The 14,368-nt window shown below is 35.0% G+C and overlaps 1 long non-coding RNA gene across 1 annotated transcript in view; it reads left to right on the top strand.

Moving 5' to 3' along the window:
- The window catches only part of LOC136837234 (uncharacterized), a 49,682-nt gene extending 42,255 nt beyond the window's left edge, over window positions 1–7,427 (top strand). The window contains exon 2 of the long non-coding RNA XR_010852638.1: window positions 6,271–7,427. This is a non-coding gene — a long non-coding RNA (uncharacterized lncRNA). The remainder of the gene's footprint in view (window positions 1–6,270) is intronic.
- Window positions 7,428–14,368: the final 6,941 nt, after the last annotated feature.

The following is a 14,368-nucleotide window of genomic DNA, read 5'->3' on the forward strand; positions in this document are numbered from 1 at the left end:
GGTTTCTCTTCCTGGTTTTGGCATAGACTGAGAGTCCCATGTAGACTGGGAATGGTGTTTCTCTGTCTTTGGAGTGTCTATGAGTTGTTGCTCCCTCTTTGTATCCGGGGAGTAGCAGTTGAACTGCATGAGCTGTGCAATGGCCTGGTCTGACTTTGATGCTCCAAATCGTAACTGTGACTTGATGTCAGCCCCATGCTCAACCATCCCTACAAACTGGAGCAGGAGAGGAGGCACAGAATTTCGTACACAAGCCTCAGAAAATGTGCCCATCAAACCGTGACTGATGATCAAGTATAGACTTTCTGAGAATATTTGCTGCTTTAGCAATGATAACTGCCTCTGAAAGATCAGATGATTGAGCAAGTGCTTTTCCCACATCCTTTTGAAATGCAAGTAATACATCTCTGCCAGATTTATGAGCCTCAAGTTCTGGAATTTCTGCCAGAAGTTTGTCTTTGAGTCTCGTGGAATTTACACTTGGTGACTCTACACCTAATTGTTCCAGACGTTGTTGGTAGAGGTGGCAAATATCTGCCAGCCGAAATGTGACTGGATCATCTGAACAAAGGTTGTTTTCAACAATGTATGTCATCAGTTCTGACAGAACTAGTGGATACACATCTGATTCTGACTCAGTGCTACCTTGGTCTTTCTCAAGGCTCCTCAGGTAGGAACTTTTTCTGTTGTAGAGGGCACAAAGACAGGCATGGTGATACTTAAACTCCTGTGCAATGACATCCCCACCAGTCAACTTAGCAAGGAGCTTGCCATCACTAAGTATCTCTGCACATTCACGCAATTTCAAGTCAAGGCCTTAGTACTAGCCTGTCTGAGATCAGATGCAGGTGCCACTTTCTCACAGAAAATGCAAACTTCATTGTCATGACTGGTTCAGCGCAGTTTTGCACGACTAGTCTCAGTGTTGCTGGTCTGGTCATTGGATTGTCGCTTTCTTGCACGGTCCAGTTTAGTGTTGTTAAACAACAAGCGACAGTTCACATGGTATTTTGCTGCATTTTTCCTGAGTGGCCTCTATGCCATCACCTTCATCCAGCCTTGCTGGATCCATTATCAGTGGCATTTCATTAATTTCACTGAACATGGTAATGTTCCTTGCCAGCATTGTGTACCCATCATGGTCTAGGACATGATGACTTGGAGGTGATGTCAAGTGCTCACCTCTTTTGTCCTTCTGACAAAGACAACACAAACTCAGTTTGTTTTTCTACTGCTCAATATTGGATTGGCATCACATTCTGCCATGATTTCACTTTTGATTAAGGCCGAGGGGTTATCCTTTTACCACCTTAAACAAAAGCACATTCCTGTATGGGATTCAACTAGGTTCGGTCTCCCTACACCTAGCCCGATCATTCATCCAGTGCCATTTAAGTCCCGTGTGATCTGTACACCATCCGGGTAAGTACATGAACCATCATGTACAGCCCCCATACCCTTGGCTCGGCTCTCCGCGCTGGCACATCCTGTCTATTCAGGTGCGGCTATCTAACTATAGCTGGTCTGGGGCTGTTAGAAAGCATTTGGGACACTAAACTAAACTATACTGCAACTACTAGTCTAAGACTACAGGATTAGTAAAGCTGGATTAGCTGGCACTGAACCCCATGCTGAGTTACACAGCAGTGATGTCACCAGTGTGCCCCTGGTTGTGTGCAGACATACACTCTTTTACATTTATTAATTTTCCTTCAAAATTGATGAGTTATTCGAAAGAGATGGCCTCATTAGGATCTAAAACCACAGAAACCAAGATCCATGCTTAAAACGATAATTGTTGAACGGGCATTATTTCTCATTATAATTATTGTTTCTACCTTTCTTGGCAGCCATATAGCCCCCATATTTTGGGTAAACTGTACTGGGAAGCTACAGAAACATAATATTCACAAGAAATAGTATGGAAGAGCTTTACCATATTGCTAGAAGCAAATACATGCCATTCTAGTGAAAAATTAGCCAAAATCTGTCGATACTGGCCGCCGTCTTGGAATTTGGCCGCCATATTAATTTTTTTGCGTGGCCAGCGCCCTTTTCTGATAGAGGGAACTTTAAAGAGCACTTGTGCAAAATTTCATGCTTGTTTCACTATCTGAACGATTCTTATGAAATATGCAATTATCTGCTGCACTATACCTGTTGCCTGAGAGTTTGAAATGCCGTCTAGATGGGAAACAACATAAATTCAGTGACAATTTATATTTATTACTTATTATTCCCTTTGGTTGTATATTATATTATTGGTTGTATATTTTTGCGAATGAACTACCTATTTTAGGGTCGTTGCTCATTTAGCAGTTAGGCTAGTTCCCCAACTGAAAACATAAACCTCCTCCACCCAATTGTATCTTAGCTAATGTGTCTCCTTTTGCTTTTCCTTGTTATCCTGTCTTCCTTTCTTTGAACTGAAGGTTGGTCTGAAGATGTAATAAAGTTTATCTAAGCTGAAGATGTAAAAAGTTTATATATATATAAATATCGGAATAAAGAAAATATAATTGTCATATATATATATATATATATATATATATATATATATATATATATATATATATATATATATATATATATATAATATTTATATATAATGTATTTATATATATATATATATATATATATATATATATACATATATATATATATATATATATATATATATATATATATATATATATATATATATATATATATATATATATATATGTAATAAAGTTTATATTACGAAACGTCGGAGTAAAGAAAAGAAAATATATATATATAAATAACATATAATATAACATACATTAGGAAACGTCGGAGTAAAGAAAAGGCAAGTGTTATATATATATAAATAGTATATATATAACATTTTATTACATATTTTTTTCTTTATTCCGATAGTTTCATAATATAAATTTTATTACATATATGTATATATATATATATATATATATATATATATATATATATATATATATATATATATATATATATATATATATATATATATATATATATATATATATATATATATATATATATATATATATATATATATATATATATATATATATATATATATATTTTATTTTTTTTTTTTCTTTATTCCGACGTTTTGTAATAAACTTTATTACATCTTCAGCTTAGACCGCCGACCAGCCTTCAGTTCAGACAAAGGAAGACAAAATAACTTAAAGAAAAACAAAAGGAGACATGTTAGCTAAGATACGCTTAGATGGAGGAGGTTTATATTTTCAGTTGGGGAACTAACTGCTTTATGAGCAACGACCCGAAAATAGGTAGTTCATTCGTTAACGGTTTTACAAATCTTTGCATGGTTCCTGATATTCAGTTGCTCATCTTTTATTTATTGACAGATTATATATATTGACATTTATTCATTATAGATGTAATAAAGATTATATATCATTGTATTATATATTATATATATATTTATAATTACACATTATAGATGTACATTATGTATATAGATTATATATCATTGTACATTATTATCATCCATTATATATACATATATATAATATATACATTATAGATGTACAATATGTATATATATACACTATTATATTGTATAATTGTACATTATATATATATATATATATATATATATATATAATACACACAGGGTACAAGTACCTGGTGCCTTGTAGGGTGACACCTGATTAGATAAAGACTGGATCCACAATCGAAAATTGTTCGGTGTGGAGCACTAGAAGCACATTGTTAACAGGTAGGGTTAAAGCGTGGAGTGCTTTGTCTCGTCACCTCAACCCTGGATGCTTGGAGGATTTTATATATATATATATATTGTTGGGTTCGTCCAGTTGTTGGATTGTTTCTTCGAAACAGTATTGTTTCTGGAGTTTGGCTGACCCTTCATGTTGGACTGAGGAGACGAGGTCACGTTTGTGCTATTGTTTTCCTGCAAGTCAGACTGGCTTTTAAAGGCATTGCAACCAGTTCTCAGCAGCGTTTGGTTGAGGATGTAGCAACATTTGGTTTCAAAGTATCACCTTGGAGTCGGAGAGGGTCTTCAAGCGGCATGTGTTGGTTGCTGGCTTAATTGCTGAGGAGGATGGCTGGGTAAGTTCCGAAGGGCAAGGGATGACTAAACCATAGTTGCCTGTGTGCAAGAATGAATTTTTCGTTGGCAGCCTTATTGCTGTCGCACTGTCTTGATCAAGGTCATCTGGTGATGGAGGATCGGCGATAGCTTGACAATGTGTGGTGACAGTCCTTGTGGATCTTTCGCTGTTACTGCTACGAAAGGCGGATTATTATTTGAGTTGGGCTCTTATGAGTTGTGGTATGCTAACAGTTCTTTTTATTATTATTGAAGGGTTTGAGTAGTATGTCTTTGTGTTGAGAGAGATGGCTCTAGTGATTTATGGTGTATTATTATGTTGAAGGGTACAAGTAAGTCATTATGTTGAGTGAGTATGGCTCCTATTATTATTGTTTAGGTGTTACTGCTGTCATTATTATTACTATTGCCCTGTTATGGTTATTGCTTTATTGTATTGTCGTATTGTTGACTGCTTTTGTTATGTTAATTATGGTTATTTCACTGTGGCTTACTTATTATATTAAAGGTATTACCATTACGAGTATTGAGGTTATTTTGCATATGACATTGATTTTGGTAATCATGTTTTAATTATACTTTGAAGGTATTTTGCATATCGAAGTAAATATGGTAATGTACATTGTTTTGTGAAGTCACTCTTCATTTCAGAACCTGGTCTTGAGTTGTAAATATGTAGACTAGATTAGGTTTAAGGCTACTTTGAGTATTTTCTTTTACACCTCCTTTGATTGTTGCGGACCGCCAGTCCATTCCAGTCTCAATATAATGTGTGGTTTAAGAACCTGGTAGTCACATTGAAAAGTGACCATGACTATATATATATATATATATATATATATATATATATATATATATATATATATATATATATATATATATATATATTATAATTTATATATTTATGTGAGTACAGTTAGGGTTTGAATATCAGTGGCGCTACCGTTTGTTTGGTAACTTGACAAATTTCATTGCTATTTTCGCAGTTGCACGTTTCTTATTTCAGGTGATTATTTTTCTTAATAATTAAAAATGTTAAATATAGGTAGAATTTTTGGAGTATCTTCCAAACATCACGCCTGTGTACCGTATCAGCCAGACTCTACTGTGCAAATTTCACTTTTGGTTGTTTAACAAATATATAATAACCCCCCAACCTACATAGATGTTTTTACTGAAAAAAAAAACTTAAAATTTTTATTCAGCCAAAATAGTTTGTCCTTGCTTCATGATCTGTATAGCTTTTATCATCGACATATTTCTCTCTCTCTCTCTCTCTCTCTCTCTCTCTCTCTCTCTCTCTCTCTCTCTCTCTCTCTCTCTCTCTCTCTCAGCATACGTCTTACTATTCGGCATTTAAAGGATGAATATCTTTATCTGTTTTGGGGTGAATTCCCCCGAGTTGAAAGTAATTTAGCCACGTGTTTTATTTGACGAATTGACTCGATGTTTTGTGCATTGAGTATATGATGGTTTAGTGCTGAAAGCGGTGTTTGTTCGTGCTGGTGGTGGTTCATATTGTTTAGTAACCTTTAGACTTATCTATGATACCATTGGATTATTATATGAAGATGTAACGGAGTTCCAGCTTAGGAAACTTGTTGATGGTTCATACAAAGGTTAAGTTAATGGAGATGGTGGTAATTGTAGCTATGATTGTTAAGGCTATAATACTAGTGTTTTAATTTGGGCTTGAAGGTTATAATACTAGTGTTTTAATTTGGGCTTTAATATATTTTTATTTTATTTTTGTGTTTATTAAGGAAAAAAAATGACATCTTTGTAAGCTTATGAAGGTTATATTTTTATATTTTCATATTACTCAGCTTTTTCGCATGCCGTCGTTTTTTGTGTTATTACCGAAAAAGACATCTCAGAAAGATTAACAAGGATCTACAGCTTACATGTGTACGTTGACTTATCGCCATCAGTGATTATGAATGGACGGCAATGTAAATGTTGGAAGGTGGTGAGAAAACGAGTGAGAATAGGTAAAATCCTTTACGCTGCTAGACCATTGTAATCTGAAATGTATTTATAATAGCATCTTTTCCTTGTTTTGGTTATTTCTTGTCATTTTTGTGCGTATCCTTTTGAATTTTTTGTTTGATTTTTTTTTTTTAATAGCCAGAAATGATAGCCCATATACTTGTTTGATTTTCCAGGTTTGAGTTCAGTCATAGCGGAGTTATCCAGGAACTACGAAGCTTAGATTTTTCACCAGTATTGTGAGAAAGTTGAACCTGAAATGTGGTCGTGGATAACAAGGGCTGCTCTTTTCATGGCTTTAATTTTTGTGGTCGTGTGTCCAAGGCTATCTTCAAAGCTAACTCCAAACTGTAAACTCGAAGGTGTCTGGAAGGATGCTCATAACACTGATTACTTGGTTGCAGAATTTGTGCCAAAACAGAACACTACAAAACTTTATTCTGAAATCTACATCACTTATTATGTTTATAATGGCCGTTTCAGAGGCCATGGAATTTATAACGGCACGAACACCGGAGCCTATATCACCTTAGCTAGACCTGGCTTAGGCAAGAACCGGAATGGATTTATGATCTGTCATGATGGGAGACTTTTTATTGAAGGCTTTCATCCTTATGAACCTCAGGCACGGAGAGTTTTCGACAAGTCTGCATCTCCCTCTAAGACAGGTCAAGGAAGAGCTTTGAATGGTACCAGAGCCGAAACTGAAAGTAGAAGGAACACCTCGAAAGCAGTGCGGAATGGAACGCAGCCTGCAGCAAAAGATCGGCCAACAACAGCTGTCTTTAATTTGCAGACTTTTAATGTTACCTGTAACTGCACAAATCAGAATTTTGATGGTGTCTGTAATTGCATTATTAATTAAAACGTAGTTTCATTCAAACTGAGGAGGATCCAAATTTGTAACATCTTGGAGGAGATATCATGGTTGAGATACGTGTTTTTAATCTAGCATGTGATTGAGGTTGATGTGAATTTTTTTTATCAAAAATGTTATTTTCTGACAAGGAAAGAAAGTTAATGAATGCCTGTTGATGTATCAGTACTCAAATTCAACTCTGTTAAATAGCATGTGGACTAAAGTTTTTGTTTTCAAAATGTTATTTTAGCTATATGTGATGAGTATGATTCTAGAACGTCTAATTTCATGAATGGTATGGCAACCAGATTGTTGATATGTATTTTTGTTGAATGAAGATTATTTTATCATTTACTATGGTTATTTTTATGAAAACTATGACTTTTTTTCTGAAAAGGAAATAACCCCATGTAGGCATAATTGAAGTTAATGTAATGCTGTAACCTACCTAGAGAAATAAAATCAGTTCTGTGAGTGTGTATTATTTTCAAGTACATGTTTAATGCTCCACTTTTTAGGCTGGACCAAGAATAGGATGAAATTGTGTGACATTTTTTCTTCTTCGGAGAGAGAGTGGGAGAATACTGATATCCAAGTTCAGCCATCTCCTAGTTCCGGTATAGCCCTCTAAGGGCATGTCGGTGAGCAAGTCAAATTCATCATTTGAGAATTTTGCCCTTGCTTAATTTTCTGACTCTGGTTTTATAATGCTAATCTTCCAAAATGTAAGATTTGCATGACTCACTATTTGGCGGAAGGGAGGTTTAGGCTGGACTTGATTAATTTTTTGTTATTTCTTAAGAGTATGGCTTAAGTTGCTAAAGTAGATGTACGTATCTTCTTATCATTAATGATATTAGTAACGTAACTGCGCCGAGTAAAGTAAAAGATAAATTAATTGACTGAATGCCATAAGCAACTGTGGGGTTTTCTTCAAATTCCACCTTTAAATCCTTGTATTTCTCATTTATTTACTGCATCTCTTGATCTTCCTATCCACCCACTCCAACTCCTCCTTTTCACTGTCTTGAGAGCTGAGTGGCCTAAAGTGCCGAACAGCCTGATTTTCATAAAAATGAACTCGAATCAAATTCGCATATTGCTTATATGTAAACTTCTACACCACAGAAGGTCTTGCCATTATTTAGAAAAGAATTGTGTGGTAATGAAATCTACCTGGCATATTCTGTCAGTGTTCTCTCCTTCCCCTATGCATCAGAAAAACAAGATACACCATCCTCTGTTATCATAATGGGTAACTAATGTTAACATTTCAGCAGCTGCTTTGTTCAAATGATTATGTTAAAAGAGAGACTAACTGTTTTAAGCTGCTATCATAGAAAGTCACTCTGAAATCAAACTGTTGTTTTTTCAAAGGAGGGCCCAGGATGCCTGGTGGTTTATCAAGAGGATGTCCTTATTTATATCTTTTTCTGTACCGTCTAAGATTTTTATTTCAAAATAATCAAACCAGCGAGCCCAGAAGTTATTTTGACTCTTGATGTCTTCGTCACCGTATTGATTATTTTATATTCTGATATTTTGTAATCTCTTGCACGGATTATAATTACCATTTTTCATTTGTATTTACTTTATTGTAATCAATATTTAGTTTTCCAGTATGACGTAAAGGGATCCGGTCGTGTGAACCGGAAGTAAATCTCAGTTCCCCTCCGACCAAAAGTGGGCGGAGTCTGTCATCCTCTCTGACCAGCTCGCAACCTGTCATTGCCAGGTTCGTGGCTTCCGTTTCAGTTCATGTGGCCCGAAGCCTCCACGCCTATGTCGTGATCTCAAGATGCACTTCAGTTTCAACCAGACGCTGAAAGGGTAACATGGCAGCTACGTCGGTAAATGAGTTCTTGGAGTAGTTTATTGAACGTCGTAGGAAAGCGAAATGAGGCTTATGATAAATTAGTTGGAAAATTACAGGAGAAGGATGCAATTTATTTATATAATATATATATATATATATATATATATATATATATATATTTATATATATATATATATATATATATATATATATATATATATATATATATATATATATATATATATATATATATATATATATATATATATATATATATATATATATATATATATATATATATATATATATATCGGATGTTTCGAAATTAGAGCCCCCTCCACAGAACATATGGAAAGTGATGAAGTTTTCTGCTATAGCCTATCTCCAAGTACATTAGTTTAAGTTTCTGTTAAGCTGTTTTTCATTTTACATTTCTTGTATTTTCAGACTGAGTGACGGAGTTAGACACAGCATGGCTAACGACTCGGAGGAAATCAGATGGATTGACTGAATCCGGGCCATAACCTTCAGAGAGGCCAGGGATGCTGGCACATCCTTCATTTCACGTTCCTGAAGTCCTTTCTCAGGAGTCAAAAGACATCATAGCTGAGGCAGCGGGTAGACCAAGAAAGTCTTTACGTAAATTGGCGCTTGAACTAGAAACAAAAAGGGGAAAGAAGTGAAGTTATAGTGCTGTATATCATGAGTTGAAAAAATCTGGTATCAAGCCATTTCATGTTATCAGCAAGCCCAACATCACTCAGCAACAGAGAGAAGACCATGCATGGTTTTGTGGTTCATTTCTTAAAGATTGGGATGAAGCTGACTTTCTCCATGTTGCCGCATCAGATGAATTCTTCATTTACACAGTCAGGAAGCCAAATCATAAAAATGACATAATTTGGGCTGCAAAGTTGGATGATATCAGCGATGACGTGCGCTATCGCCAAGTTGTGACATTTCCTGAATGTTTGGGAATTTTTCTCTGTTTCACAGCCAAATGGTTAATGTGGATCATCAAAGAAAAAGGAGTCATGGAATAGCGAATACTTCAGAGAAACTGCGCTTAATGGTGGAGTATTTCCTTTCCTCAAAGATCCTGAAAATGTGTTATCTGTTGAAGAAGTCACATTTTTGCATGATAAGGCACCGTGTTTCAAAACTCTTCAGACACTGGAGCTGCTTCAAAACAGTGGTATCGATTTCTTCTCATCAAGTGAATTTCCAGGTAGCGTCCCTGGCCTTAATGTGTGTGAAAACATTGGTAGTATCTTAAAAGGATCGTGTTGAAGCACGCACAGTGAACTATGATGGTATACCAAGTCTCGACAACCTGTGAAGAGAGGTGACTGAAGTGCTCAGGGAAATGGAGTTTGAGTCTCAGCTTTTTTGCGATTTGCTGAAATCATACCCCTCAAGAATGCAGGCTGTGGTACAGGCAGATGGAGGCCACACAGAATATTAAATACTCAGAGAGAAACTTAAATAAATACCTGTTTTGAATTACTTTCGTTTTTGTCCATATCAATTTTAGTTTATGCTGGGGGGGGGGGGGGCCTCAAAATTCGAAACACCCTGCTCATGGTTGGAGAAGAGAAGTGAATGTTCTCATGCTTATTTATTTAATGAATTGAAACTTTACCCTGGTGACTGGTTTAATTACCGGAGAATGGTCGAGCAGACCGACATGGAATAATTATGTATGGTCTCCCCTCTTATAGGAATAAAAAACACATATGTGTGAGAAACCAGTATCGCTGTATGAGAGGTTGCTGGCCACACTTCTCTTCAGTGCCACTAGTCGTTCCTTGGGGCATATAATCCCATTGACATGTAAAGCAATTATTCAAGTTAAGCAACACGAGTTCACAGAAGATAAAAAGTAACTATGTTGCATACACAGCATCCTGCATAACCTAGTGGTATATAGTCTAGTGTACAGTAGGTGTATGATCCGTTAAAGCAGAATAGGCCCTTTGTCCTACTTTTCTTTTAGCCAAGTAAGAGTAAAATTTTCACTATTTTGTACACAAATTTTTTTTATTTATACAAGGAAAATTGAAGTATTATTATCATAAACTTTTATGTATGGAAAATAACAATGTAATATAAACAATAATCTAATACATACATACATACATACACATATATATATATGTATGTATGTAAGTATGAATTAGTGCTATTGTTTAAATTACATTATTTTCTGTACATAAAATAAAAGCAATGATATTTTCAATATTTAAATTTTCCTTGTATAAATAAAAAATTGTGTGTGCAAAAAAGTTGAAAATTTTATTCTTAGTTGGCTACAGAAACGTAGGATTAAGGGCCTATTCTGCTTTAACGGATCATAGACCTACTGTACACTAGACTATATACCACTAGACTATGCAGGATGCTGTGTATGCAACATAGTTACTTTGTACCTTTTGTGAACTCATGTTGCATAACTTGAATAATTGCTTTACATGTCTCTGGGATTATATGCCCCAAGGAACGACTAGTGGCACCGAAGCGAAGTGTGACCAGCAACTAATCGCACAGTGATATTGGTTGGCTCATACAAGTGTGTTTTTTATTTCTATAATAGGGGTGACCACATATAATACTTTCATGTCGGTCTGCTTGTCCATTCTCTGGTAATTAAACCAGTCACCAGGGTAAAGTTTCAATTCATTAAATAAACAAGAGTGAGATCATTCATTTACCTTCTTCAACCAAAGTTTAATCTAGGTTCTCCGTTTTCTCTGGGGTTTTCCAATTTCTGCAGCAAGAGCGCAGTCCATAGCGTCATAACTGAGCAGAGCGGACATGATTTCCCTAGACCAGGTTTCCACAAACTGAAGTGAATCCGAGCGTTTATGGGCAACGCTGATACCGGAGTAGAATGGAACCTGATCCAACGGTCGTAACATCTATGGGGCCCTTAAGGGTTCGTCCACTGTACACTGAAACGTCATTAACATGCAGGAAACTTACCACTTACGTTTCACAAATGGTTTGAAATTATGTTGGCGACTAATATTGGAGAACGAATCTTTGCCCAACTTCGGATTATCTTGTGAAGTCACTGACTTGTATATAATCTGTATTGTGATGTGTAGTATGAGTTACCGACGTGTTTATGACACGTGTTCCTGTAGTGTAGATGCACCCTAACTTTGTTACTTTTATTCTTTTACTTGCTGAACATGCTGAACAAAATAATGTAGCATTAGGAATGCATTCCAGACCTCGACCTTGATGTGTATGTACAATAATGGACTATATCATAATATCAGCTGCTTGTTTATTATGTACAGAAACTTTCCTAAATGAGGCACTCATCCAAACACGTCACCTCTAGGGGTGAATGACATTTTTAGGGCAAGGTGGATAGCTGTGTATATTAATTAGAAATGAGCACCATGCTTCTTGTAAGACCTAGTAAGAATGTAGATGAACTGTGAGAGCCAAATTATAATGGGATAGGCTACTTTTGTTTGCATTATACCGCTGTCTGATGTTTGATAATACTATTTTGACTGCGTTCCTGTCATCATGGCTAAGATACAAGAAGTTGAGTTGGTGTCCTCTTTTGATTTTATTGGCAATTTCATTGTTCACTATATTTTTTCTCTTGTTGATTTCCATAGCCTAAGAGGTTTTGACTTTACTTAGGAATTCGATTGTTAGCATATTATAAATTAGGTTACTTACAAGTATGGTAATTGCATGGATTTTGCATTCACTATATTTTCCAAGGGTCACAGCAGTTATAGTTGATCCTCCAATGCTGTTCCTGGTGTGCTACCCTTGTGAACTAGTGATAGATGTTTAAGGAATTCAAACCTGTTGTTTGTTGAAATTTTAATTTTGTCTACATAAGAAATAAGTAATTTCATGCCTGGGTTGATGAATTATCAAATTAAAAACAAAGCTGGATTCAGGAATATATCTAATTTGACATGGAATAATTTTTCCCTTGTAAGAGGTGTTGCTCAGAGAGTTAATAATTCATCTGGAAATGAGACTGTATTACTGTAAAGAAAGCCATTTTTGGTACAACGCAGGATCGTAAATTATGGCCGACTTTCAAGTGTGCTCTGTTTGTTTTAGACCCTAGGTTACCTCCCTTGCTTTAAGTAGATAGCTATGCCAGTCACTGTTCAAAGAAAAACGCAACCCTTTTGACTGATTTATTTGAGTTAAGGAACAAGAAACTCAATATGCACCTTTCTTGTTTCCCTGAAACTTGGCTTAAGTTTTTGGCACCTTGAAATTAAAAATGTTTACTTGTGCGAGATTTAGTTGTCTGTTAGTTTTGGAAAATTAGGTAGAAGGGGTTCTTGTTGTGAACGTGGATATTGTAGGGTTGTTAATATTAGTGCCAACAAGTTTCCATATCCATAACTCTCATACCCTTAGAGTGATGTCTGGATTTCACAAGGTCCTGGGTATTTGTGGTGCATTTCTTTCAATTTCCAGTGTTGTAGGAAATCAAAGATTCAAGTCATGAAGTTCATGTGATTAATCTTAAATTTACTTCAAATTTTGACCTTGTTAATCACGAGGACCTTGTTTTCAAACTAAAATGGAAGTTGATGGACAATTTCTTATTAATTTTTTTTTTATTTCAGCTAATAGATTGCAAAGATTAGTTAATGACAGGAGGTCTAGTGACTAGAGGGTTGTAATCTTTAGTTTTCCACAAGGTTGTCTTCTTTGTCTAGTGCTTATATATTATGTACACTTGATGTGTGGTTTGGCTTTGTAAATGAAATCATTGAAAATAGAGAAGATGCTTCTCTATTTCCATTGATTTCATCTCGTAAGTATAGAGTTGTGGTTGCTGAATCTCTTGACAGAATTAGCTAAAATAAGGGCATGGAACACATTATAGATGAAGTTAAACCCTAAAAGAATTCAAAGTATGATTATTAGTAGGTGTAGAATATTGGATTCCTCTACCCCTACCCACGAAGATCTATTTATAGTGTTCCTTTAACTACATGCAACTCGTTTGAAAGTCTAGGTGTCATTCTTTGTTACAAATTCACTTTTGAGAAAAAAAAATCGGATATACAGTATAATATATACCTTATATATATATATATATATATATATATATATATATATATATATATATATATATATATATAAAATATATTTAATATATTTTATATATTTTTATATAGTGATAAAAATATTTCAAGGGTTTTTTTTTTCATTGATTTTTTTTTTTTTTTTTTTTACAATTCGATAATGTTTTTTCCGTGTTTGATCTTCAGTAACTGTCTTGCATCTTGAGTTCTTGCTGAAAAAGTTGTTTATTAATTTTTTGTCCAATATATTGCACTAATATTGCACCAAAGTTCCGCATAAAGTTCAGCATAATTTCTAATATCCTTTGCGTTCACATTCCTGGACTACACCATCCATTACTTAGTACTAGATATGTAGTTAATTCTAACAGAAGCGTTTTCTTCTGTGTAAGGTTTAAGACACACAGAATTATAAGAATTTTATTATTTCGTTGACCAAATTGTGGTAAGTTCTTAGTCATGTAGTTGAATAACTAGAACCGATAAAATTAACTTTGTACAAATACATTTCT

This window comes from Macrobrachium rosenbergii, chromosome 58 (genome assembly GCF_040412425.1).
Source record: "Macrobrachium rosenbergii isolate ZJJX-2024 chromosome 58, ASM4041242v1, whole genome shotgun sequence".
Taxonomy (NCBI): Eukaryota; Metazoa; Arthropoda; class Malacostraca; order Decapoda; family Palaemonidae; genus Macrobrachium; species Macrobrachium rosenbergii.